This window comes from Lichenostomus cassidix, chromosome 3 (assembly GCF_008360975.1).
Source record: "Lichenostomus cassidix isolate B80296 chromosome 3, HeHo_3.0, whole genome shotgun sequence".
Lineage (NCBI taxonomy): Eukaryota > Metazoa > Chordata > Aves > Passeriformes > Meliphagidae > Lichenostomus > Lichenostomus cassidix.
The window spans coordinates 69,089,587-69,102,886 of NC_139483.1; positions in this window are offsets into that span (position 1 = coordinate 69,089,587).

Here is a 13,300-nt window from a genome sequence, read left to right on the forward strand (position 1 = left end):
AAGCAAAATATAATTACAGTGGGGTTTGGTTTGGGGTTTTTATTTTCAGTGCACAACTAGATAAAAGATTACCACAGAGAATATACATTCCAGTGACAACAAACCAAGTCCCATTGTCGCACATTTTGGTATTCTGTTGTGAGGTTTCTGGTTCTGAACTACAACTGTTAGCTTTGAGATTCACTGTTAAATGGAACAAAGACAACTGTGACATTTGTGTTTGCGCTTCTTCTTTTTTTTGTGTTTATCATAAGGCAACAAGAAGCATCAATAAATCAGACTGTGAACAAATATTCTCTCAAAAACCACCCAGTTCATGGCCTGCTATTCTGACTATTTGCTAACTTGAAAATTAAATTGCCATTTGAGACTATTACATATTCCATAATATTCATTATCTTTCGCCATTTTTCTCTTCAATTACAAGGCCAAATTTGGCCCCTCTTATCCATGTTTTTTCTAATGCAAACCACCATGAAGTCAAGAGCACTTGAGAACAAGCTACTGCTAACTGGAAAAATGTGGCAGAATCTTTCCCTAGTTATGTATTTCCCCAGGTTCTGTCCTCACACTCTGTCTCCAATGACAGCATGCTCACTACTCAGGAGCAATGGCCTGAAGTTAAGAAAGAAAACATTTTACAATAAGTGAAATACAGGGAAACAATAGCCTAATTTACCAAATAAGGACAGTGAGATATCATCCTTGAAAAGAGTCAAGCTAATCCAGATAAAAGAAGAGAGAGTGAGAGAGTGAAGAGATGATCAGGCAGTCATTCAGGCCTATCTTCTGGTGCTGCCCAAAGATTAAATCTGTCCTAACAAAGCAGAGCAAGGACCTGGAATAATGTTATCTTACCTCTCCTCTGCTTTCCCCCATCCCCAGTGCTACATTTTTATCAAGCTCTTTTACCTTTGGATGCTTGCAAAACAAAAGGAAAAGGGCAGAAAATACAGAAAGTGAGAGGAAGGAACATTACTTTTTTTTATTCAATTTAAAAAGAGACAAAATTTATTCAAATGTCACACTTTCATCACAGGATATTTTATTTTAAATATGTGCAATTAAATGAACATCAGTTGTGCTGAAAAAAGGCTAGAGTTACAGGAATATCAAGTTAGATGTCCATCAAGTGTCTGTGATGTTTTAAGTAAATTTGGTGAATTTTTTTTCCTGGCTTTTTTCAACATCAAAAAAGTGGTCTCAAACAAGTGAAACACATTTTCAGAAGCAACCAACTAAAAGACTTTCCATCCTCAAAATTACAGGGAGGAGTGCTGCCTAGCAGAAAAAATATTTCGGTAATCAATAGCAGAATAATTTGAGGCAACCAACCTGCATTTGCATGTCAAGGTACACAGAGAACGTCTGCCAGGGTGCTGAAGCGTAAAGGGAGGAATAAGCAAACTCAAAGCTATCCCTTTATGTAGCTTTCACAATATTCTACTTTACCAATGTTTGCAAGCAAAAAAAACAAAAACAAAAACAAACCAAAAAACCCACAAAACCCCCCAACAAAACAAAACAAACAAATTAAAAAAAAACCAAGAGGAAAGGATAAATTAAAATGTATACCTGGCACACATTTTTGTTTACAAACATTTGAAAACTCTGTTTGTGATTTAAGTCCTTCTGAGGTTATTTATGTTAATGGTATGCATGAGTCTAAGTGGCATCCTGTTCTGAAAAAAAAGCTGAAGGAAAAGTGGAAAAGTGCTTTGGGGCAGTCTACACCCTTTTTTGTCCTCGGGCCATAATGACAACTGCAGTGGAGAAAATGTGACAAAAGTGTGGTGCTGTGTGAGTTGTGCTGGCTGGATTAAATACAGTGTGGAAAGGTGGTCTTCCACAGTGGTCATTAGAGAAAAGCTTTCTCTTCCTGAACTAAACAGACTTCCTATGAGCTTGGGCAGGATATGGTGCTTTACTTTTTCTGTATGAGGGAAATAATATTTCTTTGTGAAGCAGTCCACTGTGTCCCAGTGATTGCAAGCATGGTTGCTTTCAGCAATCCCACATTGAAAATACTTGATTCAAGGTGGTGGAGTGTGGTTAAGAAATTTCAGTCAGCACAGGAATTGGTGTTGAAGCTCAGTCTGTACTGAGGGAGAAATTACTATATTAGAGTCCTGGAAATTTGCTGCTTATTTTCCTTTTAAGCTTCAGATTGCTTGAGTTTACTGATGGTATTTTCTTTCAGGGTACAAACCCCTGCTCTTTTCCCCTCTTGCCTAGAGGAGATGGGTGTTTGGAAGGGCAAAGAAATATTGTTGCAAGTCTGTAAGGGCAATGCGATGAGTATCAGTGGTTGCTCTTGGGTTTGTTTAATTTGAGATTTTTTTTTTTAATTTGTTGAATCACTGTATTTGTCCAGAGTACTTAGAAGACTGGATATGCAAGCACTATCTGATGATGTGTAAGCTGCCCAGATGTGGTAAATTAAAATTATCCTTACTAAACGTTAAAGAACAAATATAAGGGTGGAACTTTTCTCTTTGTAGTTTTCAAGAAATTTTACATTTCGTGCTTGCAGTCTTCTCTAGCTCCACTAAAAACAAATATAAGTCCCGAAATTAGTACACAAATATAAAGAGTTCCTGTAGTGATTACTTGAATTGGAAGGGAAAGTCAAACTGTCTCTGCCACATGTGAATACCCAGACAAATATTCATGATTACTATTTAGATTAGGATAAAGAGGTAGTGGTTTATACATTCCACATTACTATTTAGGCGGTAGGTTTAATATATTCAAAAGCCTCCCAGTTCAATCTTCAAAAATCTGGAGACTTAATATTTTTCTGACACTAAAATGAGAGATCCTAATTCACATAGATGCCATAACAACATGTAGAAAAGGGTAGAACTTTATTTGATTTGTTCTACTTAATATTTTAGTGTCATATTCAGTACTTCTATTCTGTGAATTCCGTTCAAGACTTGCTGCTAGCAAGCTGTAAAAGCTTGCTGCTAAAAGCTGTGTAGGACAGAAAGCTGCCTTCAGGAAGGATTTAAGAGCATGGTAATGATCATACTAGCTCAATCCAAGGTGTATTCAGTCGCAAATTAAGACTACTAGTGGCTACTTCTGGGGAAGATGCAAAAAATGCCAAAAATAACATTTCTAGATTAATCATGTTTCTTCCTAAACATTCAGTTACTTAGGCTTAGAGATGAAGATTTGTTTTGCTTACAAATGTGGTAAGATAAAAATATTATTATTTTCATTTAGAGTATAACTCTCTTTATTCATCTATATTTTTTCTTTTAATTCCATCAAGATCTTGCTTTTAATGGCATCTGATGACAGTGTTCCACAAGTTAACTCTCCCTTGTGCCGAAAATTCCTAAGATCTCTTTTCCATTTCCTCCTGTCTTTTTTATGTATTACTCATACAAGTCATGAGGGCCAAGAAGTTCCTAATCTATCTTCTATTACATCCATTTTATTTTACACATCTGTGTTATTCGTCTTACCCTCTGATTATCCCATACTCCCCAAAGCAGCCAGTGCTCTTTTCAAACATCAGTTTTGTGTAGATCACTGACAATTCTTGGTGCTTTTCCCTGAGCCATTATTTTTTGCTCTTTTCTTTTTGAGATCCTATTTCTGGCAGGGGCTTCCCGCTGATCTACACGATGACAAAGCTTATGTAAATCTTTCTCCCACGCCTGCCTCCCCTTTCCTTTGCTATCCAATATTTAATTAGCTTCCTTTACTGTCACTGCCCTTTGACCAGAGGTTTTCACTGTATTATCCACAGTGATATCCAGATTTCCATCCTGAGTCAGTAGAACAAATTGGGAAGCAAATCAGTGAATGTGTTGTTCAAATCTTATGTCGTTTAACATTTCCCAAGCAGTTACCCATTCTTGTGGTGTCTTTGAAATTCCTCTCAGTCTGTCAAGCTTTTGGTCAAAGTAACCACTTGCACCATTTAAGATGGACACCACTTATTTGAGTTGTACTTATCCTCCTTTTGCCTGACAGACTGGGCAGGCTGGGGGTTACTGGACTGAGTTTAGGGAAGAAAGTGAAGGAAAGCTGTATGCTTGGGCCATCTTTGTGTCAAAGGGCTAAACTTTCATCTCCTGATTATGTTCTTCCTCGTTAAAGGAAGGTCCCTCGTTCCTTCTCTGTGGAATGGGATTGTAGCAGCAGTGTATTTGCAGCTTTTTGTGCTGTTTGTTTGAGTCTGCTTATCAGCAGACAGACCATGGCTTTTGGAAACAATATTTTTTTCTACCAGAGCACACACACTTTTATTTGTTCAAAAATGGCCTTAAATATCAGAAATACTAGAAGCGATTAAACAACTCTTCTCCCCTTTCTGTTTGGATGTATCTCCTACAGGCACAGGAGAGAGCCCCTTCCCTCTGGATTAGTGTTAAAGTGAGAGACATGGTTAAAAGGCTAATAAAAAATCAAGGAGTCATAAATACTAAGTGATTTTTAAGTAAATATGTGTGGGTTGTTTTTTTTTTCTTCCGATGGAATGCTCAGCTGTTAGTGTTACGTTTGACAGCTTGTAAAAAAGTGAGTTTTTGCTGAAGAGCAAGAACAGGTTGAAGAGAGACAAAGGCATGTTCTGAGATAAAGGAACCGAGAGGTATCTGCTCCACAGATTGAAGGTGTTGCATTACTCTGTGCAATGTCCAGAGCTGGAGAAATCTGCACAGCAAAATGGTCATAAAATACATTTTTGCAAAGAAGACAGGAAATGTTTTTGTTAAAAAAGAAAAAAAATAAACCCCAAACCCAAAAAATCCCACAACCAAAAACAACCCCCAAAAAACAAACCAAAAAAACCACCAGTCCCTCCGGTGCAGTTTTCCCATCTGGAGAAACAAAGTGAGACAGATCTCTCCCCCCTGTCAAACTACATATCTCAAAACAAGCCCAGAGCCTTGTGGCAGCAGTTTCAGGGCCAGAGCAGGGCACTGTGCCCTGGGCTGCTCTGCACTGTGGCTGTGGGACATGCTGCCAGCCCTGCACATGCTGGGACAGCTATGGCATCTTAACCAAGACAGGGCAATCAAGTAGACCAGTGCTGAGCTTGCTATAAGATCATGGCTCATTTAAGTATGTAACTCAGAGGTCACTGCGTTACCTCTGCGAAAAAACACTTGCTGTCTCATTCTTCCCTCAGGGTTTATTGCCAGCGTGATTATATTTTCAGGAGTGACAGGGAGGCCCTGAGCTATAAATCTAAGGGAGATAGAGAGTGAGCTGATTATCAGACACCTCCTTCCCCACTCCAAAGTCAATAACCTCAGCATCTTGCAAGGTTACTTTCTGGAGGAAAATAATGTCTCAGCCAGGCTCTGTCTGTTTGCATCTGCTGAGTTGTATTCAGTCTGTCTTCCCAACAGCTGGGAAATCAATAGCTTGCCAACCATCCCAGAGCCCCAACAACACAATCTTTTTTGTGGTAGTGAGGAAGAGGCTCAGGTGGCACCGGGATTAGGTGAATTGGGTTTGAAAAGTGAATTAGGAAGAAAGTAAGTGCTTGCTTGAAGGAAGGTCTCTGTTCCCTGCTCCCAAAACACAGCATGTGTATCTCTTCGCCCTGGAAGGGTGGGGGCCCTTTTCTTTGAACCCCCACAAGTAATTCTGGAGCGTTTTAATAAGCAGGTACCACTACAGACTATGAAAAATGTTACATTTAGGATAATCCAAAGAAGACATCAGCAGCCTCTCAGAATCTCCTTTTCACCCCCAGGGCTGAGTTTATTCACCGAAAATTAGCTTTGCTTTACCCCAATGGCAAGTGGTAAACTTAGCCGATAATAAGAAGTCATATTTAGCTTCTGAGAAGCTGCTTGCAGATGGGAATTGGTTTTTATAAACCGTGCGTGAAGGGACACATTTGGAGCTGCCCTGGCGAATGGCTCCCAGCGCTGCGGAGCGGTGAGGAGCGTCAGGGCTCGGCTCGGTCACCTCCCGCTCCTCCCGCCTCTGAGACCGCGACGCCGAGGAACGAGTTAACTCCTGGAGTGAATACAAACCCTGTGCCGAGGGACTTCGTGTTTTAACATAAACTCGCGCGCTTCGCGACGCACTTTAAAGGGCTTTTTTCCCTTTCACATAAATCCCCGGGAAGAACAAAAGAAAAAAAAAAGTGCCCGCTCTCCTTCCCGACACCCACCCGAGCGTGTTTCCCGAGCATCGTCCCGCCGGCGGCTGATTCACCGCTCAGCGCAGGAACCACCGAGCAGTTCCCTGTTTGCGGTGCGCGCTGCAGAGCGCTCAAAGCCCAAGGCCGTGCCGGTAATCCCGCCAGCGGCTGGTGCAAGGGGAAAGAAAAATAGCCTCAGATCCGGCTGGGCGGTGGCAAAACCGCGCCGGCGACCGCTCCGCTGGCTACAGCGCCCGGCAAGGGCCCCACAGCCCGTGGGCAGCGGGCCTGGCCCGGGCACGGGTGACAGGGACGGCCAGCGCTCCCCGATTCCCGCGCCCCACCTGCGAGATGCGCCCCGGTGCTGCAGCGGCGCAGGGGGGAGGATCAATTAGCGCCCTGCTAATGACCCCTGAGCTTTCGCACACCTCTCCTTTCAGCAGTCCCCTCCGCGTCCCCATTCCGCGGGAGACAGGCCCGGCCCGGCCCACCCGCTGCTCCGCGCACCTGAGCAGCCTGGCGGGGCGAGCGGCTGCCAGCTCTGCCCGCCCGCCGCGGGGCTCCGGTGCTGCAGCGTTCCCCGGGCCGGCGCGGAGCGAACACGGGCAGGTCTCCACCACCCTCCCCTCGGCAGCACCGAGAGAAGTACCTTATTCCTAGCCTGTGCTCTTTTCCTTATTTTTCTTTTTTTTTCCCCCCACCTTTTTTTTTTTTTTTTCTTTTTTCTCCCTTACGTACGCCCAAAGTGCTCGGACCACTAGTGCGATTTAAATGTGAACTCCGCCGTGGTCCTGGCACTATCAAACCACAATCATTTTCACATCCTTCCCAAAATTTTTGCCACGGTTCCCTCGCTGCAGTTTGCGTAAACAGCTTTACTCTGTAACTATCGGGTAACATAAATACACGGAAATAAATAATAGCGCTGCAACGGGAATTAATAACCCGGGGCAAAGCGGGCAGAGGAGAGCAGAAAGTAGAGATTATCTCCCAGAATGTGTATTGCGTTTTTTTTTTTTTTCCACCTCGCTCTGCTCGCGGGGAAAGTTTAATTAAAATAAAGGTATTTTTTCTCCCCGTGATTGATGTATGTTGCTCGCGTAACAGCAGCGTCTCGAAGACAAAGAAGACGGATTCGGGCGCCTCTAATTAGAAAGCAACGAATGCCGGCATTTAATAAACATTTGAGTGGCCGGTGGCGCAGAAGGAGCCAGCGGAGGAGCGGCGGTTTCCGAGTGCCGTGGGACCAGCTCCGAAACAGCTCCGTGGGACGGGAATTAACGCAGTTCTCCCCGCCGGGCTGCGGAGCCGAGCGCGGAGTCGCGACGCAGGCAGGAACCCTGCCCACCTCTCGCCTCCAGCTCCCTGCCTGGGCACATTCTCCGCACGGCTCCGGGGGAGCCGGTGGGACATCCGCGCTGATTTATCTGCGGGGGGATCCATCCCTCCCCTCCCCTGCTCCGGGATTCTCGGGGGTCTGCGCCGCTGCCCGCCCTGCCGCGCACCCTTTCTCTCCCCCGCAAGGCTCCCGTCCTCGCCGCGGGTGGCCGGCGACAGCTCCGCGCACCCCCGCGGCTCCCTGCTCCGGGGCGCGGGGCGGCGAGGACTAGGCAGGGGCCGCGCAGCTGTTGACAGACAGAAAGCCTCGATCTCCCAACCCCTCCTCAATCCATCTTCGCGGGATGGCAGTGGACAGCCCCAACGGGTTAAAGTAATAGGCTTTGTCACTGCTGAAAAGAGGGAGACGAAGGGGGGAGGAAAGAGAGGTCTGAGGCTGAGGAGTATAGATACAGGGTGGGAGGGGAATCACCTGGAGATCAAGCTATGAGGGGAGTTAAATACCTATCTATCCATCCATCCATCCATCCCTCCATCCAACCAATTCAACCATTCCACTGCCACCCCCCAGTGCTTCACCCCTGTGCACCCACCACAGCCGTGTATGGAAGCTGGGACCCACCTGGGGAAGGTGCAGCACGGCTGCAGGTGTGCAGTGCAGAGCAGCGTGGAGCCGTGTAGACCGGGGAGGAGAGCTAAGGGCAGCCGGCCTGGGGGTGAGGGTCTTGACCTGCCTGTATGCCCCCAGCAACAGTGGCCTCCATGGATGGAGCGCAGGGGGTTCACCTCCGTGGGTTGGGAGCAGGGTGGGTGAAGTTTCCCCCAGCAGCAGAACCCTGGGTGGTGTGAGGAGCTGGCAAGCGAAGGGTTGTCCCTGCTTGAATTACGCTGGTTTTGCTAGTCCAGCAGAAGGGACTGCAGCAAGTGGGGAAATGAGAGCCAGCTGAGCCCTCCTGCCAGCCTCATCGGGGCTGAACTTGAGGTCAGTGGAGCGCAAAACTCCTCCAGGGAAGGAGGAAACAAATGTTCATGGATCGGGTATCGACAAACTTGAACAAGTGGGAGGGAGAGGAGGAGAAGGGACAATCAGAGCTGCCTTCATAAAACTGTAAACAGTGAGGTTGGGACAGAGTTGAAAGGAAATTGCCTGGCAGCTGCTTGGAGTTTCCCTACGATGTGCTTGCCCTAGTGAGAGAGGAGAGAGCCCTTTACGGGAAACGTGAAGTCCCCCCACCCCCAGGAACTGCATCCTGCGGCAGAAGCTGGCCATCCCCTCGCAGGTTCCCCTCCCGGTTACAGTCAGGCTGGTGGGGAAAGCTGCAGAGAAGAGATCTCGTCACTGCTGATTAAGGCCTTCGCACGGGGACACAATGCGCTCCAGTGTCCCGGCCCTCGCAGCTCCTCCTCCTGCCAGGCGAAAGGTGGCTGCCCCTCCGACAGGCCGCCTCTCTGTTCAGGTACTTATTAAATTGGCCCAGTCTGCTGGCAGGGAGAGAACTTCCCATTGATTTTTACAAACTGTGAAACCTTAAGCCTGTATCAGGTGATGAGAGAGAGGGGGAGATCAGGGGGTTTCAGCACTTGCAAATCTCTTCATTTCATCACTTTAAAAAGGAATTTTTATCTCCAACCATATTGAAGATAAATGATCTATTAATAACAATAAAAGAGAGTTCGAAGCAGAGCGACCCAGGTATTCAGTTTTTTTAATGGACTTCTGGTTTAGGATTGATTTTCTGAACAATGCTTCAGCAATGGTTTTTCATAAGATATAATATTTGATTTTTCCACAAGATATCAAGAACAGATGCATCTAAGTAAACAGATACATGTAAGTACAGACACTCGCAGAAGGCAGTGCTCATTTTGTCCATGTGAGCTTCGCGAATGATTTATTTTTGTAGCCCTTAAGCATAATAATAATAATAATAATAGAACATATGTGTCCATTTTATTGCCATATTTCCAAAGTTCATACAACTCAGCAAGCAATGAGCATTTTTGTTTCAAGCTGGGCCTTAGACTATATACTTTATTAAAAAGAGAATTCCACAAAACCCAGACCTGGTAAAACTGTGTACAAAGGGCCAGAGAGCTGCTTTATTACAATGGTTGCGCCTAACATGCATGAAAGTTCAGAACTGGCTCCATTCTTACTTATCTTACCAGCAGGCCTGTGACATCTCAAGCCAAAGCTGTATAATCATTCCATTATAAACCACACATTTCCCAGTTGTAAATGGTCATGATAAAAAATGTATTTGTGGCTTAAGTTTGGTGTGGAGAGTCTCAGGCAGGACACTTCTTTCCACTCTATAAGATTTTGAAATTAGGCAATTTGGTTAATTGTTTGGGTTTGGAAAGAGTAGAAGAGGATGTTATAAATTTATTTTCCAGGTTTTAGTACTTAGAAGGGGTCTGTTTTTTAAGAGTGATCTTCAATCATTTGAGAAAGAGCTTGAGCCTATGCATTAAAGGTTAAGGGGAATTTATGATGAAGTTCAGCAGAAATGGGAGAGAGCTCAAAGTCTTTCCTGACAGTTATGTGTGGTATATAGGCTATGCATTGTAGGTAAAACATTGCTGAAGTTCCATAAGTCAGTTTGGGAATATAAGGGCAGTGTGAGTGAAAAGTTATGATGAGATAAATACTTCAGTGTGATACATTTATACTGCATACAATGCTCCCAAGGATCGAGTTCTGTATCATGTATAGATGGGAACTCCTCTGGATTTGTCAGTGAAACCTGGGATGCAGGATGTGGTAACAAACAGCCAAACAATGTAATAAGTTCTGGGGGGAAATTAATTTTGTTATATTCGTGATGTGATTAGCTAAAGGACCTCCCTACATCTAAGGGTCTTATGCATCACTTCCAGAAGTGGCTCTCGGAATGTGATAAGAGCAAAGACATAGAGGTCCAAATATTTTGCAGCCAGATATGGTGATCCTGGAAATATTTTGGAATGTGGCTCTTTTTCCCATCTCTGATTTATTTTTGCCCTAGAGACATAGATATTAGATGCACTGAGTGGCTGGATACAGTGAAAACCTAGATATAAAAAAGCAAAAATACAGGTGTAGGAGATGGGGACAAAAGAACGGGCAGGGAGGAGAAAATCTGTGGGACACTACCCAGTAGATTGACTGTATTAAGGATGCAACTTGTAGAACTTTAGAATAGGTCTGCTGCCAAAGGCCTGTCAGCCAAAGGAGGAGTCCCTAGACTCATAACATGTCTCCATCTCTGTCTGTACTCTATGCACAACTCTCTGCCTATCTGTGTGACTCTGCATTAACAACTCAAGTTTCTTGAGCCCTAGGCTGGCAGCAGGCTGGAATTTCTCCCTTCTTCATGTACTGGGAAGAGCAACCTCTCTCTTCCTCACAGAATTAGGGTGAAAGCTGGAAAGGGGCACTGAGAAGGTAGAGGTAACCATCCTCCTGCAATCTGGGGTGCACCTAATGCACACAATGCCCTGCAGTGTTGGAGAACACTGGACTCGTGCTGGCTGAATTGCTATGTCAGCTCCAGAAACATGCTACAATTTCTCAGCAGAATGGGTATCAGCATGCTCCACCAACACCCACAGTTGTTGCTGCCACTTAACAGGGCTGCCTTAAGGCCCTGCCACAGCATGACTGCACATGGCATGTTCATGGAGACTGGACTTCTGGCACAAGCCATGTGTAATGCTGTTTCACTGTGCATTACACGGCACGGTCATGCAGCTCACGAGTATCGCTTAACACTGCACATCATTCAGCACACCCACAACACGGTGCTGTGAGACCTCTCCACCATGTTAGCATGTTCAAAGTGTCCAACAGAATGCACACTGAAGACTGCTCTTCAGCGAGGGCCCAGGGCCAGACACCCTGAGCTCATGCTTGGCATTCACTGTCATTCTGCTCAGAACATGACTTCTTAGTGGTGACATGCCTCCCAGTGTGACTCCTACCTCCGTGCTGGTGAGACCCATGTTGAGGTGAATGGACCACAGGCTGAAGGAGAAAGGGTGTGGGGACCTGAGGGGGGGTCACATTCACCTCTCCATCAATGCTACAATACTGCAAATATAATGTCTAAAAGAAGTTGCCTGAAAGGAGTAAAGAAGAAAGAGTGGGAAAATGGAGGCAGTTGCAATTCTTCATTTCATTTATCCTTAGGCTGACGTTCTGAAGAGCAGGACCAATGGCCACAGTTCTGCCAAGAACAGGAGACAGGCTTAGCTAGCAAGAGTTAAACAAAAATTGGCAGTGTTAACAGCTGGACTTGATGATCTTACAGGTCTTTTTCAAACTAAATGATTCTGTGACTCTGTGAAAATATGGCAGGTTCTGGATGCAATTTCTGTAAAGGCTCTTAAATAAAACAGTGACTGTATTTATTCTTCGTCACCTGGCCTGGTGCATGTTGTGACCTCTCAAAAGTCTCAGTTTTTGTGGTTCAGGGGTCTCAGAGTAAGCAGATTATATTCCTGGTACAGAATGGGGATGTTGTGCCTGGCCCTGCAGCCATAATCACCTTGAGCAGTTGAGACACTGCCTTGGGGCACATCATTTGGCCTTTTTGAATCTCCTTTTCTCTTTCACATGCTATTTGTGGTGTCCCCTGGCTTGTAAGAACTCCACAATGTCACCTTTAAGCAGTGTGAGTGGAGCAGCCCTTCTGCTGTCACAGGATACAGACACTGAAACAAAGGACAGGAGGAAAATCAGTGGCTGCATTTCAGTACTGTGTGAATGACAATGTTGTGTAATCCTATGGAATGAAATGTGCCGGGGCGGGGGGGGGGGGGGGTGGAAGGAAACACTATTTAGTTTTCCTGTGTGCTTTGGTACTACTCAACATCTGCTAGCAATATTTAATTTAACTTCTGAAAGTGTGAGTTTAGGTACTATCAAATGGACAGTTTTGATCCTGGAAACCTCTTAAATGCATAGCCCTGACATACATTAATTGCTTTCATTTAAGTAAGAAGATTATTCCTTTATCATCAGGTAATTGATTTAAAAGTGGTTCACCGTATGTTTACACTTGATATGAATTGGTGTGGCCAGGAATTTAATCATTTAATAGATTTAGTCATTCAATAAAATCTGATGGTCATTGCATTGCACTAACACCTGATGACATTTATGCAGTTCTTTCTTGAGGACGAGCTGCACATCTCAGTTTGTGTGCAGAAGGAACACTTCAGGGATTCTAGCCTCCATTTTTTCACCAAAGGCTTTGAACGGGATTATTGTGTGTGAAAGGTAGGCCACTGAGCTGTGCTTGCACATACAAGAGCAAATATTCACAATGCACACTTTTTTACTGAATATTTCATTGTCTTTGTGGCATTGTCCATATACAGATTTTCTGTGTTTTATAGACTTTTTAATGAAGGTGCCTGTTCATCAGCAGCCTGCCCTGGCTTTTTGCTGTTACCTGGTAGATGCTGGTGAAGGTAGTCTCTGAGAAAAAAATAAACTGAAACTTTTAGAACAGTTGTGGAGATGAAAAGCTGCCAAAAGTGCCTTTTGAAAACCAAATTCTAAAAAAAGCTTTTTACATTTTCATCTTATTGACGTGACCAGCAGAGTAATGCAATAAAATATATTGCATTTAGCCATGTTGTAAACCAACTTCTATTGATATGCAAGAATGTTTGAGAAGTCTTTCATTTGACTTTGCATGTATCTTGGGGTCATTTGCAATAATAGGCAATCTTAGAGGTAGTCTTTAGCAACAGATTTTAAAAGTGACAAAATAAAAATGCTTTGTAAATATATTACCACTGGAAGAAACCTTTCTGACCAAAATAGTTTGTTGCTCTTTCTGGTTTGAGTTCTCA